Source organism: Protopterus annectens, chromosome 17.part0 (genome assembly GCF_019279795.1).
Source record: "Protopterus annectens isolate FY-2018-M chromosome 17.part0, PAN1.0, whole genome shotgun sequence".
NCBI classification, from domain to species: Eukaryota; Metazoa; Chordata; order Ceratodontiformes; family Protopteridae; genus Protopterus; species Protopterus annectens.
The window spans coordinates 246,923,844-246,941,500 of record NC_056751.1 but is presented as its reverse complement, the minus strand read 5'-3'; the positions used below and the strand labels follow the sequence as shown (position 1 = coordinate 246,941,500).

General features: G+C 40.4%; 1 protein-coding gene across 1 annotated transcript in view; it reads right to left on the bottom strand.

The window, feature by feature from the left end:
* Positions 1-17,657, bottom strand: part of ANO3 (anoctamin 3) — a 3,574,693-nt gene that overhangs the window by 2,397,499 nt on the left and 1,159,537 nt on the right. The gene's annotated exons all lie outside the window — the stretch shown is intronic.

Below are 17,657 nucleotides of genomic sequence, written 5' to 3'. Positions count from 1 at the left end.
AGAGCCTGCAACTCTCACCATGTGGGCTCTATCCATGAGCCAGCTGGCAACCCATCTCGTGACGTAGGGGTTTATGTTCAAGCTGGCGAGCTTGTCTATAATACTAGAATGGGGAATGGTGTCAAAAGCCTTTGCGAGGTCTAGGTAAGCTGTATGGACCCCCTTTCCCTCATCTAATGCCTTGGTAACTGTCTCAAGGAAGTCCACCAGGTGTAGGAGGCATGATCTGCCCTTAACAAAGCCAAACTGGGTAGGATCCAAGGTTTCGAGGTTCCCAGTGTCGCTGTTAATGAGTTCCACGATGATGCACTCCATAGCCTTGCAGACCAGGCTAGTTAGGCTTATAGGGTGATTGTTTCTGGGGTCTATTGTGGCTCCATCTTTGTGGAGTGGGATAACTGTTGCTGTGTGCCACTCTGTGGGTACGTAGCCTGTAGAGAGGCTGAGTTTGAACAGTGTGTTTAGGAGAGGGGTTAGTTCATTTTGGAGCTCTTGTAAGACACAGCCTGGGATACCATCCGGTCCCATTGAAGCTGTATTTCTGGCTTTGGATAGGCCTGTTTTATCCTGTGTGTCGGTGACTGACAGGGCCCTACATTCTTCTGGTATGGCTATGGGCCCTTTAGGGGGTGAAAAAGGGTGTAAAGTTTGCACTAAATCTGTCTGCCAGAATGTTGGCAATATCAGTCGGTTCAGTGTATTTTGTGACATTCTGCACTAACTCAGAGCAGATCTGAGAGTTTCCACTTAGGTTCTTGACATAGCTAAAGAACGCTTTGTGGTTATCTTTGGAGTCATTGGCAATTTTTCTTTCAAAACTAGCGTTGGATGATTTAATGAGGGATCGTAGTTTCTTGCTGATACTGATCAGGGATGTCTTTCCTTCTTGGGATTTTACTCTTTTCTGTACTAGTTTCCTCCTTCTGTTGCATAGCTTGTTTATAGCAGAGGTCCACCAGACTGGTTTCCTTTTCTTGGAGGAGTGAGTCTTGGTTTTACTTGGGATAGCATGATCCATGCATTCCTGCAGATGCTCATAGAGTGCCTTTGTAAAGGTTTCAGCAGCTTGGACAGCATTGTCTTTTAGCATGGGGGCTGTGAACCTTTCCACCTCTGTCTTAAGTAACATGAAGTTTGCTTTTGAAAAGTTTTTCACGGTGGTTTCCTTGATTGGGGGTGGGGGTGGAATGTGGATATCCAGCGTGATTAGTCTATGGTCTGATCTAACCAGCGAGGGGTTGACCTACAATGTGGAACACAAGTCACCCATGTTGGTGATGACCAGGTCCAATATGTTGTTCCCTCTGGTGGGGGTATTGACCAGTTAATCCAGGGCATTCAAGTTTATAAATTCTAGGAAGCGCTGAGCAAGGGAGTTAGTACTTGAGTAGTTCTCCCAGTTTATGTTTGGGTAACTGAAATCACCCAGTATTAGGGTGTTTGGTAGGACCTTCATATTTCCCAGTGTCTCCAGAAATGCGTAATGGGGGTCCTGGGTCATGGTGGGTGATCTGTAGCAAGCTAAAATTTGGATTGCAGTTTTGCCCATTGTTAGTTGCACATGGATGATCTCTGATGCATTGTGCTGTGCCACTAACCTGGAAGTGTGGGTATCCTTGATGAATATGGATACATCCCAGCCTTTTGTGTTTCGGTCCTTGTTCTGTGGCCGAAAGGTATGGTATGAGTTATAGCCTAGTAGTGCTGGGGTGCTCTCAGGAGCCTTAAACCAGGTTTCTGTTACTGCACAGATGTCGATGTTCTCCATACTGAGGAGTGCCTCGAGTGCGTGCATTTTGAGGTTTAGACCTTTGGCGTGGAGTAGCATTACCCTCAGTTTTTGGTTACTTGTGCTATTTATGGTGGTGTGTTTGTCTTTTGAGCCTTGCCTAAAAAGGCACTATGGGGGCGGCAAGAGCCTTGGCCAGTATTTGAAAGCCTAAGGGTGACAGGTGCAAGCCATCTCTTGCAAAGCAACGTGGCTTGTCGAGCATGTCATCCCAGGCGGACAGATACTGGATCCCCTTTGAATGACACCAGAAACTTAGCCAATTGTTTTAATTGATCATTTTTTCTTTATACTGTGGCATCATTCTTGGTGAGGGCAGGATGCTGCTCAGGGTAAGGGTCATACCAGCCTGGGTTACATGATCAGAGAGCGCTTCCATGTCTCTTTTCATGTAGTCCAGGGAGGTACGTCTGCGGTCATTCACACCAACATGGGCAATGACAGAGTCATATTTGTACTTGTTCTGGAGTGACCTGAGTGCTTGTGTTATGTGGCAGATTCTGGTGCCCGACAGGCAGCTAACTGTAACCTTCTCCTTGTCCAGCCTAGTTAGTGAGACATCAGTGTGCCTGACTATAGAGTCACCTATTACTAGTGTGTTGGTTATGTTATTTTGCCTTAAGGGCTTTGATGGCATGGCACACTGATTATGTGAAGTATGTGTTTCATGGTTGGTGATGGGGTGTGGAGGTTGCTTGGATGTCTGCTTTGGAGGTCTTTGTTGCTTTTGCAGATTTTTATTTAGTGCCTCCAGGTATGTTTTCTTGTATTCATGTGTGTTATTTGTCGGTGTTGGTTTATTAGGTCTATGTGAGACTGGTGGTGTGTTGCAAGTATTACCCTTCTCCTCTTGACTGTCAGTTCCAGTCTTGGGTTGAGAGAGCTTTGCCTCCAGTTTGGCTGTATAATTGCATCTCTCACATATATTAGTGTTTGGTGGTAGGAGGAGAGGGTTGTTTGTGTACATGAGGCAGTTGTAACATTGCCTCAAAATGCCCAGATTCACCAGTTGGATTGGAGAGTACACCGGACGCTGCCCTTTGGACATGCCTGAATAGGTAGAGTAAGCTGTTTTTCTGACTGGCTGTTGGGGACGAATAGAGAGCCTTGTCCTTCTGGACAATATAGGGGGGTCTACTGCTAGGGTTAATTAGTGCTTGCTATGAGCTTTAAGCAAGTGCTTGACTGTGAAATGAATGGTTTGAGTGCTAAAGTTGAAAGTTTGTCTAGTTCCAAGGAAGAAATTGAAGAGTAGACTTTGTGGAGCCAAGAATAGTTTAACTCTAGCTAACCGGCACTACCAGGTGCTCAAAACTGCGCAAATGCGTTTTTTATAGCAGGGAAGTGAAAGAGATAGAAATTTGCCCAAAATGGATGATAAACTACTAACTTCTGGGCTGAAACCACTCCTCCAGGGACAGATAGGCTGCTCAAAGCTCTGCTCTCTCACAGGTGAACAGAGAAACTTCTTTCTATCCAAGTAAGGTATGGGCAACACAGAAACTTGTAACACAGTCCTGGATTCAGCAATACCCTAAAAACTGGACTATACTAGTTCAGAAAGGTGGGAAAAAGTATATATATATATTTTTTTTTGTTTTTTTTTCAGAAAATAGAGCAGATACAATCATAATTAGCCCAAAATGGCCAATGAACTACTACCTTCTGGGCTGAAACCACTTCTCCAGGAACAGATAGGGTGCTCAAAGCTCCCTCTCTCACAGGTGAACAGAGAAACTTCCTTCTATCCAAGTAAGGTATAAGCAACACAGAAACTTGTAACACAACCCTGGATTCAGCAATAACCTGAAAACTGGACTATACTAGTTCAGAAAGGCGGGAAACAAGTATATATTTTTTTGAGAAAATAGAGCAGATACAATCAAAATAACACTTTAAATGCACAGAAAAGGCTATCACACTTTAGTGCGTAGTCTACAACAGTTAAACAGATTATTTAAACACAAAAGTGACTTAATTCAAGTGCAGGCAGCAAATAAGTATAATATGTAGCAATAACAAACTTTTTAAATCACAGATTCGCTAAAAAAATGGCGTTTTAGGCAGAATTAGTTAAGACAGCAAGAAAAGCAGAAAATGATACTTAATCACTACAACGTCTCTCTTTTATCTCTCTGCTGCTGTAGACTCTGCAGAACACCTGGAAGGCACTTGTTGAGCAAAATACAAGCTCATAAAATGCACAAATGTGGCTTTTATAGCAGGGAAGTGAAAGAGATAGAAATTAGCCCAATATGGCCAATAAACTGCTAACTTGTGCGTTGAAACAACTCCTCCATGGACAGATAGGCTGCTCAAAGCTCCACTCTCTCACAGGTGAACAGAGAAACTTCCTTCTATCCAAGTAAGGTATGGGCAACACAGAAACTTGTAACACAGCCCTGGAGCCAGCAATAACCTGAAAACTGAACTATACTAGTTCAGAAAGGTGGGAAACAAGTATATATATATATATATATATATATATATATATATATATATATATATATATATATATATATATATATATATATATATTTTTGTTTTATTTCCAGAAAATACAGCAGATACAATCAAAATTAGCCCAAAATGGCCAATAAACTACTAACTTCTGGGCTGAAACCACTCCTCCAGGGACAGATAGGCTGATCAAAGCTCCCCTCGCTCACAGGTGAACAGAGAAACTTCCTTCTATCCAAGTATGGTATGGGCAACACAGAAACTTGTAACACAGCCCTGAATTCAGCAATAACCTGAAAACTGGACTATACTAATTCAGAAAGGCGGGAAACAAATATATTTTTTTGTTGTTGTTTTTTTCAGAAAATAGAGCAGATACAATCAAAACAACACTTTAAATGCACAGAAAAGGCTATCACACTTTAGTGTGTAGCCTACAACAGTTAAACAGATTATTTAAACACAAAAATTATGTATTTCAAGTGCAGGCAGCAAATAAGTACAATATGTAGCAATAACAAACTTTTTAAATCACAGAAACACTAAAAAAATGGTGTTTTAGGTGGAATTAGTTAAGATAGCAAGAAAAGCAGAAAAATGATACTTAGTCACTCCAAAGTCTCTCTTTTGTCTGTCTGCTGCTGTAGACTCTGCAGAACACATGGAAGGTACTTGCCGAGCGGAATACAAGTGCAAAAACTGCACAAATTCATTTTTTATAGCAGGGAAGTGAAAGAGAGAGAAATTAGACCAAAATGGTCAATAAACTACTAACTTCTGGGTTGAAACCACTCCTCCAGGGACAGATAGGCTGCTCAAAGTTCCCCTCTCTCACAGGTGAACAATGAAACTTCCTTCTATCCAAGTAAGGTATGGGCAACATAGAAACTTGTAACACAGCCCTAGATTCAGCAGTGACCTGAAAACTGGACTATGCTAGTTCAGAAAGGTGGGAAACAAGTATATATATTTTTTTCAGAAAATAGAGCAGTTACAATCAAAACAACACTGCACCCAATGAACCAGTTAAAAAGCTCAAAACTGAGCCCTGTTCCAGCAGTCTTCAATCAGACAAGTTCTAACTGCAGACTCCTGCCACTAGGATACAGAGAAACCTTCTCCAAAAAAGACAGCCTGAATCAGTGCACAAGTTATACAAACAAAACTAGATCCAACAGGCCGGAATCTAGTCTATGCTACAGCAAACAAGCCGTACCGATTTCATAAAGAAACAGTTCAAATAAGCATGTGCAATAAGCCTTTAACCAGAAATTCCCAGCTCAGAAAGGCAGAATCTAGCCTCTCCTCCCACAAGAGTGCAGACCACAAACCTTAATGTAAAATAACTGGCCTGAAGCCCAAGTGCTTAACCCAGAACTAATACACTTTTAGAATAACAAACACTGAAGCCTTCAATCAGCAGTTCCCAACTTAGAAGGATGTAGGCTACCTGTCCTGCCACAACACTGCAGACCACAAACCTTCTTAATGTAAAACAACTGTTTGAAGCCTAAGTGCTTAAACCAAAGGCCTTAGAATAACAGTTACAATTTAATCAGGCTACTAAGAAGCAGTAATTAAGGCAGCAGAATAAATTCAATTGAGTACTTTTAAGAAGAGGCAAAAGCAAAATAAGGTAATAAAGTAGGAAGAAACACAAATACAGTAAAGCAGATGAAGTGGAATTTTTTTTGTAACGGGAGGAAACAGAAGAGATTAAGATACTATAGGGGAATGTCCTTCCCAAGTGCACTCTCTATACACAGCAAAGGAGATGTGGCTGGTAGGAGTATCTGAAATCAAAATATGATCTCACTGTACTCATTTGAGTGAGCAAATGAGATGGGTCCAGAAGGAGTGTGCAAAAACAGATTTACAGCAGGGGCGGGCAATTCCAAAGCCACCAAGATTAACACCACAACAGGAAACAGGGAGGGGGGGGGTAACTGCAGATAGACAGAGACACACAATATTTACTGAATCAAATCTTAAATAAGTGCAGAGAAAAGTATACTTAAATCAGCTTGTGTCCAGTTGATATATGCAGACAAGTCTCAGTAGCCAGCAACTTTGATTAAAACGATTACTAGAAATGTAACCAACACAGATTTTAATGCAAGCAGAACCCCTCAGGCTAACACTAACACAGGAATTTCAAAGCAGTCTAACAACTTTCAGTGAGCCCAGATGGCTACACGTTTTCACACTTCAGGCAGCTATCTGCAGATAGACAGAGACACACAATATTTACTGAATCAAAGACACACAATATTTACTGAATCAAATCTTAAATAAGTGCAGAGAAAAGTATACTTAAATCAGCTTGTGTCCAGTTGATATATGCAGACAAGTCTCAGTAGCCAGCAACTCGTATACTTTCCTTATAGAAGTTTCACTTCTAACACGTGTGGTGACCATGCACATTTTTTGTTTTATACTAGTCCTACAGATCAGGTTATGTGCATACTACTGTAGAATAGAGCATGTGCTGTAACTTAAGAACCATTTCAAAGTGAGGGCACGTGCATATAAATAGAAAGCATGTGCAGGCAGCAGTGCCATTTTGAGAGAACAGTCAGAGTGTTAACATGTGTAAGTGCAGCAGTCTGTTGGTAAGTTTATTTAAGTTTGAGTTACTAAGCCTGAATCCTGATGTGTTGGTATATAATAAAGCTGTTTGAACTGAACCCACAACTGTTTGTCTGTTTTGTTCTGATCGGACGAGCAACATGGTGCCAGAATGGGATCAGGAGTGAAACGTTTTCAAGCCATGAGGCGCAGAGTTATCTGTCAAGATATACTGAGAAGGTTGAGTGATACAGTGCTCAAAAGATCAAGAAAGTCCAGAAACAAATTTCAGGTAACTCACATAACTGATTTATTTCGTAAAGAAAAAGATACAAAGCATTTGGAAAGCCCAAAACACATTATTAACCAAACACAAAGCACAAGGCATATTATTAATCAACTGGAAGAACAAAAAGCATTATTAATTAAGCGAAATGTTGGAAACCAAAGTTATTTGAAATATTTTATGAGTGTGTTCAGATCTACTTCTGATTTGCATAACAAGCATGTTAAAAGTAAAACGGACGCAAGAAATGTATGAGCTTGTTAAAAGTAAAATGGACACAAGAAATGTATGAGCTTGTTAAAAGTCAAATGAGCATAAAGAGTATAATAAAAGGGAAAGTAAACATGGAAAATAGTTGTGTCTTTCGGCTTATCCCGGTTAGGGGTCGCCACAATGGAACTCCACTCCGCTAATGTTTGGTAGTGGATTTTTACATACCAAGTTACCAGCCCTGATGCACAACCTTCAACGAAGGTACGCCCATTCACGCATGCCTCCACACAGAAGACGCTCTAGCTGAGAATCGAACGGGACAACGTCTTGCTGTGAGGTGACAACGCTACCGCAGCACCACTACCGCGGTAAATGACTGTTTTTTGATATGTGCTACTGCATTGACTAAAGCTATTCAGGGCATAACTAGAGTTGTTCAAAGTACAGTGGATATAAAAAGTGCACACACCCCTGTTAAAATAACAGGCTTTTGTGATATAAAAAAATGAGACCACAATAAATCATTTTAAAACTTTTCCCACATTTAATGTGACCTATAACCTGTACAATTCAATTGAAAAAGAAACAAATCTGTTAGGGGAAAAATATAAAAAAATAAAAATCTACAATAAGCTGGTTGTGTAAGTGTGCACACCCTTCAACTAATACTTTTTTGAAGCATCTTTTACTTTAATTACAGCATTCAGTCTTCTTGGGTAGGAGACTATCAGCATGGCACATCTTGACTTGGAATATTTGCCCGCTCTTCGTTGCAAAAGCACTCCAAATCTGTCAGATTGCGAGGGTATCTCTTGTGCAAAGCCCTCTTCAGGTCATCCCACAGATTTTCTATTGGATTTAGGTCAGGGTTCTGGCTGGGCCATTCCAAAACTTTAATTTTCTTCTGGTGAAGCCATTCTTTTGTTGATTTTTATTTTATTTCAAAGAGTTTACTATGTACAAAGTACAGTTACTTTGCAAAGTGCGGCCATTTCAAAAAGTTAATTCACAGAATGCAGTAATTTTGAAGTGTTTCTTATACTATACAGAGTTATTTTGCAAAATACAGTCATTACGATAAGTTTCTTGTGCTGTGTACAGTTTATTTGCAAGTGCAGTAATTTCCAAGTGTATCTTACACTGATAAGGGGTGGCTTTGCAAAGTACAGCGATTTCAAAGTATTCTTGTGCTACGAAAACACATTTTGCAAAGTACAGCGTTATTTTAAAGAATCTGTTGTGCTGTTGATCATAGTTACAATTTCTGCCATAAATTTCTGGCGTATACATGTGTGTATTAATACATAATTCCAAAGGTGTTTATTACTGTGTGTTGGCATGGCAGAGGCATTTCACAGACCCACTCCACTTGTGTTTGATGTTAATGTTGCAGGGAATTGGAGAGTATTTGAGTAGGGATACGATATTTTCAAAATATGATCTCACTGTACTCAGTTGAGTGAGCAAATGAGATGGGTCCAGAAGGAGTGTGCAAAAACAGATTTACAGCAGGGGCGGGCAATTCCAAAGCCACCAAGATTAACACCACAACAGGAAACAGGGAGGGGGGGTAACTGCAGATAGACAGAGACACACAATATTTACTGAATCAAATGTTAAATAAGTGCAGAGAAAAGTATACTTAAATCAGCTTGTGTCCAGTTGATATATGCAGACAAGTCTCAGTAGCCAGCAACTTTGATTAAAACGATTACTAGAAATGTAACCAACACAGATTTTAATGCAAGCAGAACCCCTCAGGCTAACACTAACACAGGAATTTCAAAGCAGTCTAACAACTTTCAGTGAGCCCAGATGGCTACACGTTTTCACACTTCAGGCAGCTATCTGCAGATAGACAGAGACACACAATATTTACTGAATCAAAGACACACAATATTTACTGAATCAAATCTTAAATAAGTGCAGAGAAAAGTATACTTAAATCAGCTTGTGTCCAGTTGATATATGCAGACAAGTCTCAGTAGCCAGCAACTCATACTTTCCTTACAGAAGTTTCACTTCTAACACGTGTGGTGACCATGCACATTTTTTGTTTTATACTAGTCCTACAGATCAGGTTATGTGCATACTACTGTAGAATAGAGCATGTGCTGTAACTTAAGAACCATTTCAAAGTAAGGGCACGCGCATATAAATAGAAAGCATGTGCAGGCAGCAGTGCCATTTTGAGAGAACAGTCAAGTGTTAACATGTGTAAGTGCAGCAGTCTGTTGGTAAGTTTATTTAAGTTTGAGTTACTAAGCCTGAATCCTGATGTGTTGGTATATAATAAAGCTGTTTGAATTGAACCCACAACTGTTTGTCTGTTTTGTTCTGATCGGACGAGCAACATGGTGCCAGAATGGGATCAGGAGTGAAACGTTTTCAAGCCATGAGGCGCAGAGTTATCTGTCAAGATATACTGAGAAGGTTGAGTGATACAGTGCTCAAAAGATCAAGAAAGTCCAGAAACAAATTTCAGGTAACTCACATAACTGATTTATTTCAGAAAGAAAAGATACAAAGCATTTGGAAAGCCCAAAACACATTATTAACCAAACACAAAGCACAAGGCATATTATTAATCAACTGGAAGAACAAAAGCATTATTAATTAAGCGAAATGTTGGAAACCAAAGTTATTTGAAATATTTTATGAGTGTGTTCAGATCTACTTCTGATTTGCATAACAAGCATGTTAAAACTAAAACGGACGCAAGAAATGTATGAGCTTGTTAAAAGTAAAATGGACACAAGAAATGTATGAGCTTGTTAAAAGTCAAATGAGCATAAAGAGTATAATAAAAGGGAAAGTAAACATGGAAAATAGTTGTGTCTTTCGGCTTATCCCGGTTAGGGGTCGCCACAATGGAACTCCAGTCCGCTAATGTTTGGTAGTGGATTTTTACATACCAAGTTACCAGCCCTGATGCACAACCTTCAATGAAGGTACGCCCATTCACGCATGCCTCCACACAGAAGACGCTCTAGCTGAGAATCGAATGGGACAACGTCTTGCTGTGAGGTGACAACGCTACCGCAGCACCACTACCGCGGTAAACGACTGTTTTTTGATATGTGCTACTATTCTGCATTGACTAAAGCTATTCAGCGCATAACTAGAGTTGTTCAAAGTACAGTGGATATAAAAAGTGCACACACCCCTGTTAAAATAACAGGCTTTTGTGATATAAAAAAATGAGACCACAATAAATAATTTTAAAACTTTTCCCACATTTAATGTGACCTATAACCTGTACAATTCAATTGAAAAAGAAACAAATCTGTTAGGGGAAAAATATAAAAAAATAAAAATCTACAATAAGCTGGTTGTGTAAGTGTGCACACCCTTCAACTAATACTTTTTTGAAGCATCTTTTACTTTAATTACAGCATTCAGTCTTCTTGGGTAGGAGACTATCAGCATGGCACATCTTGACTTGGAATATTTGCCCGCTCTTCGTTGCAAAGGCACTCCAAATCTGTCAGATTGCGAGGGTATCTCTTGTGCAAAGCCCTCTTCAGGTCATCCCACAGATTTTCTATTGGATTTAGGTCAGGGTTCTGGCTGGGCCATTCCAAAACTTTAATTTTCTTCTGGTGAAGCCATTCTTTTGTTGATTTTTATTTTATTTCAAAGAGTTTACTATGTACAAAGTACAGTTACTTTGCAAAGTGCGGCCATTTCAAAAAGTTAATTCACAGAATGCAGTAATTTCGAAGTGTTTCTTATACTATACAGAGTTATTTTGCAAAATACAGTCATTACGAGAAGTTTCTTGTGCTGTGTACAGTTTATTTGCAAAGTGCAGTAATTTCCAAGTGTATCTTACACTGATAAGGGGTGGCTTTGCAAAGTACAGCAATTTCAAAGTATTCTTGTGCTACGGAAACACATTTTGCAAAGTACAGCAGTTATTTTAAAGAATCTGTTGTGCTGTTGATCATAGTTACAATTTTTGCCATAAATATCTGGCGTATACATGTGTGTATTAATACATAATTCCAAAGGTGTTTATTACTTTGTGTTGGCATGGCAGAGGCATTTCACAGACCCACTCCACTTGTGTTTGATGTTAATGTTGCAGAGAATTGGAGAGTATTTGAGTAGGGATACAATATTTTCATACAGGCAGCTTTTTCTGACAAAGATGCACATACGAGGGCATTTATTTTGCTTAATCTAGCAGGATCAGAAGCCAGTGAAAGAGAGCGCTCATTTGTGTATGCACCAGCAGTATATGCAGGTGAAGGGGAAAATTGCCATACTGTTGTACAAATGGAATCAAGGGAGGACCCGAGTGCCTGAAACGCAAATTTAGAGAAATGTGTAACCCCTGACAAATGTCACATTGGAGAGGCATTTATTTTATTCAACAGACCAAAAGCCAGGAGAAACTTTTCAGTTTATATTACTGACTTGAGAAACAAAGCTAAAATGTGCAGATTTGGTGATTTGAAAGATTAGTTGATAACAGATAGGCTGGTGCGTGGTGTTAATGATGCTGCTGTGAGAAAGATTTTGCTTCGAGACAGTGATTTAATGTTGAGCAAAGCCATAGCTATTTGTCAAATACACAAGCTTGCAGAAAGGCACAAAAATATGCTTGCAAGTAATAAGAGGATGGTTTCAACAGCCTCTAGAGCAAGCATAGACAGCATGCAGCACATGGCTAACAGAAACATACACAAGCACATGGTAGCTGCAACCCCTGCAGAATTTCCAGGGAGAACCCATACCTTTCCAGTAAGTTCTAAGACTAGCTCACTAAAATGGACATGCTCAGTGAGGCATAAGGGTGAGTCAGCAAAACCCAAGTCAAGTCTCATTGTTAACTGTCATAACTGTGGTGCCAATTATGAGTCCAAAAGAGAAATGTGCTTAGCATTTGATCAACAATGCCACAAGTGTAAAAAATAGAACCACTTTCAAAAGCTTTGTAAATCAAGTAAGCCTCATTCATTTATTAAGAAAGGTCACACAAAAAAGCAGGTTGATCATATATTAAGCTGCAACTCTACTTTCTATGTGGATGGTGTATCAGTGGTCTGTGAAAAGGTTAATGCAGTAGATTTGTTGGCAAAAAACAAAGTGTTTTGTACTGTCCTGATCAATGGTAAACCCAAAGAGCTCAAGGTGTACACTGGTTCAAAGTGCAATGTTATGTCAGCAGAAACATTTGCTAGAGTAAGAGCTGGTGAACAACTTAATTTGGCTAATTGTGTGAAGCTTGATGCTTATGGAGGTGAAGAAATTCATACTGAAGGCTTAGTAGTGCTTTCATGGTATTCAGCTGGGAACAGTTACAGCTTGCAAGTGTATATAGTCAGAAGACCTGTGCAGTCATTATTAGGTCTCAGAGACAGTTTAAGAATGAAACTGCTTTCTTTTACCAAAGAAGTCTATCATGTAAGCACATGTCCGAGTTCAGTTTCACCGATGCTATTTTCTCTGAGTATGCTGTTTTCTAAGACAAGCTAGGTAAACTTCCAATTGTGTACTACATGAAATTAGCCCCAGAGGTCAGTCCAGTAGACAGACCGGCGAGAAGAGTTCCAACAGCTATGCAGGACAGACTCCATGAAATTAGCCCCAGAATTCAGTGCAGTAGACAGACCAGTGAGAAGAGTTCCGATAGCTATGCAGGACAGAGTCAAAGTCCAGGTAGATAAGATGGTGCAGCAAGGTGTGATTTGTCCAGTTACAGAACTGACTCATGGTAGTCGCACATAAGAAAAGCTCAGATGAAATCAGAATATGCATTGACCCAAGAGACTTAAACAAAACATTAAAGAGACCCCACCAACCTATGGGTACAGTCGAGGAAGTTGCTACCTTCATGCCAAATGCCACTGTTTTTTCTGTCTTAGATACAAAGAATTCATTTTGGCAACTGATGCTTAATCGGAAATCTTCATTACTGACTACATTCAGCATACCATTTGTTAGTTACAAATTTCTCAGAATGCCTTTCCGAATAAATTCTGCATGAAAATTCTTTCAGCATGCAATGGAGCAAATTTTTTCGAGTTAACCATGTGCTATAATAGTGGATGATTTACTAGTTGGAGGCAATGGTGAAGCAGAGCATGACAGAAACCTCAGGAAAGTTTTGGAAAGAGCATGTGAAGAGAATCTAAAGCTCAATCCTCTGAAATGCAAATTCAGGCTACCAGAAATTATTTACGTAAGTCATTTATTTACCAGTTCAGGCTTATGACCAGATCCTTCCAAACAAACAGTCATTCTTAAGATGCCAGCTCCAGACAATGTCCAAGCCTTACAGCATTTTCTTGGCATGGTTAACTATTTAGGCAAATTTATATCAGACTTCAGTGAATTACCAGTACCCTTAAGAGAGCTGATGTGCAAAAGTGTTACCTGGTCATGGCTGGAGCAACACCAAAGAGCATTTGATGACCTTAAAAAGAAAATTGCCAGCCCACCTATGTTAAGGTATTATGATATCCACAAACCAGTGATTCTTTCCTGTGATGCTTTAAAGTTCGGTCTTTGTGCAGTTATTCTTCAAGAGGGAAGACCAGTTGTATATGAATCTAAAACTCTTACCCAAACTGAGATGCAGTATGCTCAACTTCAGAAGGAACTTTTGGCAATTGTGTTCGCATGTTCGAAGTTCCACAATTATATTTATGGCCGAGCTATCCAGATTGAGACTGATCACCATCCCCCAGTCATTATTTTAAAGAAGCCTATGCATAGAGCTCCAGCAAGACTACAAAGAATGATGCTCAGATTACAAAAGTAAAACTTCAAAATGGTCTATACAAAGGCAAATTTTTCATCTGGCTGATACCTCATCCAGACCATCTGGAAATACCACAGAAAAGCTTGATGCAGAGAATTTCGACTTTGATTTCATGGCAGTGCATCATTTTTCTACCACAAGACTTTATGAGTTAGAGAGCATACAAAGGCTGATCCACTTTTGGAAAAGCTCATCCACTTCATCAATACTGGATGGCTGTCAAAGCAATTTTGTGTACCAACAGAAGTGCAATCTTATTTTCCTTAAACAGATGAGATGTTGATGGAAGATGGTATCATTTTCAAAGGTTCTAAAGTTGCCATTCCTACTTCCTTACAACATGACTACATCCAGATTTTGCATCGTGGCCACCCAGATTCCAAAGCTACCAAAAGAAAGGTGAGAGGACTAGCATTTTGGCCTTCTCTGTCAACAGATATCAATAAAGTACTATCATCTTGTTTAGTCTGCAATAGTACTAAACCGCAGTTGCAAAAAGAGCCACTTCAGCTAAACCGATTCCTGAACTACCTTGGTCAATAGTAGCCGCTGACATATTTAAGTGGAACAGACAACATTACTTAGTGTTGGTAGAGTCTTATTCAAATTGGTTTGAGATTGATCTGCTAACTAAAATAACGTCTAGTATTGTCATTATTAAGTTGAAACATCATTTCTCAGCCTATGGTAGTCCACACAAAGTTATTTCTGTTTACCCATCAGCTATTTCAGAAATTTGTAAAAGAGTGGGACTTTATCCATGTTACCAGTAGTCCTGACTACCCACAGTCAAATGGTTGAGCTGAATATGCAGTACATAGTGCAAAGCAATTATTAGAGAGGTCAAAGCATGAAAATACTGATGTTTTCTTGAATTTGCTAAATCTCAGAAATATACCCCATGGCAATTTACTTGGCTCACCTGCTCAGAGACTTCTGTCTAGGCAGATCAGAACAACCTTGCCTATCAGTTCCAGTTTGTTGCTTCCTAATGCTATAAACACCAGAGCAATCAAAGCTTAACTATTCAAAAAGTGTTCATTTCAGAAGTCCAGCTATGATAAAATGAGCAGATTTCTTCATCCACTGAAAGGAGAAGAGATAATGAGGATACATACGGTGAAAGGTTTTGATCAAGTGAGAGGTATATGTGTCGAACAGAGATCTTACTTAGTGGAATCTGAGGGTATAAACTACAGAAGAAATAATCGTAGGCATCTTCTTCTGGTGCCTGAATTGATATTGCAGCATTGTACCTGTGATACAGACTCTAGATCTCAGAGCAATCCAGACGATGTTCCTGTTGAAGGACATGTCTCAGTACCTATTCTCATTCCTGATGATGTCCCTGAAGTTGAATATTCATTAAAGACAGTCCCTGTTGCTAAACCCAGTCCTAGATTTTATGTCACATGATCAGGTCATATTTCCATACCTAGTGTAAAATACACAGCAACCTGGACATGATTGTTTCCTTTCTAATTAATGCTGTATAATTGCATATAGGTTCATAGGTTCATAGGTTCATGCTAGGCTATCTGCCCTAGGGCATTTATAAGCCTAGCCAGAATGTGTTTGGCTTTCGCCACCCATTTTAAATAAATTTTGCTATGCCCTTTTATTGAGGTTAGTATACTGTGCCTCTGTCTAACAGTCACACAGAAGTGATACCCGGGGTAAACCTACGATCTCCCATCCACTCATCAAGATTCCTCCTGAAGAGAGTCAATGAGGGACTCTGCCTAACCTGGACTGGGATTTTATTCCAGAGTGAAGGGAGCCTCTGGGTTATGAATCTGTCCCTCCAGCATGTCCTATTTATTTCAGTGCTGAGGTTCAAGTCTCGAGCGTGTAGCTCGATAGGATTTGGATTTTCTGAGGTGCAGCATGTCCATTAATTCCGGGTTGGACATGGCTTTATACGTCAGGCACAGATTGCCTCTGAACAGGCGGTATGCCACTGAGTAGAGCTGGAGTTTCTTTAACCGGGCAGTATATGGCATCTGTTTGAGCCCTTTGATCCTCTTGGTGAGGTACTTTTGGGGTCTTTCCAGTTGCTGCAGGTGTCTGGCAAGGTACATCCCAAAAGGGGAATTGTACTCAATTATGAGCCTGATGAGGGATGAGTAAAGAGGCACGATGACCTCCCCTGATCTAGATGTGAATCCCTTCATGATTAGGTGGGCTATATAAAATGTTTTTCTAACCACTTTGGCCACGTGGTTGTCAAATGAGAGGTTGCTATCAACTTGGGTCCCCAGGTCCCTAATTACTTCTTCTGTACTTAATGGATTACCACCTATGTGGTAATTTGTGGGCACTTTGTTTTTGCCAAAGGGGATGACTATACACTTTTTGGTGTTTAGCTTGAGGCCATGGCTCTGGCACCAGTTGTCTGTTTATATGAGGCCCTTTTGGAGGATGCTTGTGTCGGCTGGAGAGTCGATTATGGCACCCAGTTTGCAGTCATCTGCGAACTTGGTCAGCCACAGTCCTTCTGTGTTGGCCTGGACCTCTGAGAAATATATACTGAACAAGAGAGGTCCCAGGACTGAGCCTTGTGGAACGCCACTTGTAACTGGTTTGGAGTCTGACATGGCTCCAGCAATTCTAACCATGTGGGTTCTGTCCTTGAGCCAGTTTGCAACCCATCTAGTGACATAGGGATTTATATTTAAGCTGGTGAGCTTATCTATAATGCCCGAGTGGGGTATTGTATCGAAGGCTTTTGCGAGGTCCAGGTAGGCTGTTTGGACCACCTTCCCCTCGTCAATGGCCTTGGTGACTGTTTCAAAGAAATCAACCAGGTTTAAGAGGCAAGATCTGCCCTTAACAAAGCCGAACTGGGTAGGATCCATTGTCTGTAGGTCCCCAATATCTTTATTTATGAGGTCCATGATTATCCTTTCCATAGCTTTGCAGACCAAGCTAGTCAGGCTTATGGGGCGATAGTTTCCAGGATCCGTTGAGGCACCACCTTTGTGGAGAGGGACCACAGCTGCTGTACGCAACTCTTTGGGTACATATCCTGTAGTAAGGCTGAGATTGAACAGTAGTTTTATGTTTGGGTTTAGCCCTTCTTGGAGTTCATGTAAGACGCAGCCCGGGACACCGTCTGGTCCCATTGATGCTGTGTTTTTTGCTTTGGAGAGGGCGGCTCTTACCTGAGCATCCGAGATGTCAGGGGGGCAGCACTCTGCTGGAATAAATATTTGCCCTTTTGGTGGGGAGGGGGGGGGGTTTGCACCGAACCTGTCAGCTAGGATGTTGGCAATGTCTGTGGGTTTGGTGTATTTTTTTGTCATTTTGGACTAATTCTGAGCATATCTGGGAATTACCACCCAGGTTCCTAACATAACTAAAGAAAGCCTTGTGATTATCCTTAGTGTCCTGTGCAATTTTTCTCTCGAAGCTGGCCTTAGACGATTTTATGAGTGCCCGTAGTTTTTTGCTAATATTGATCAGAGATGCCTTCCCTCAAAGGATTATTTCTGTACAACAGCATGTCAAAGACTGTTGTCATTACTACTCTGCCTGACCTATTTCTCAAAGAGGGAGGATACAGAACA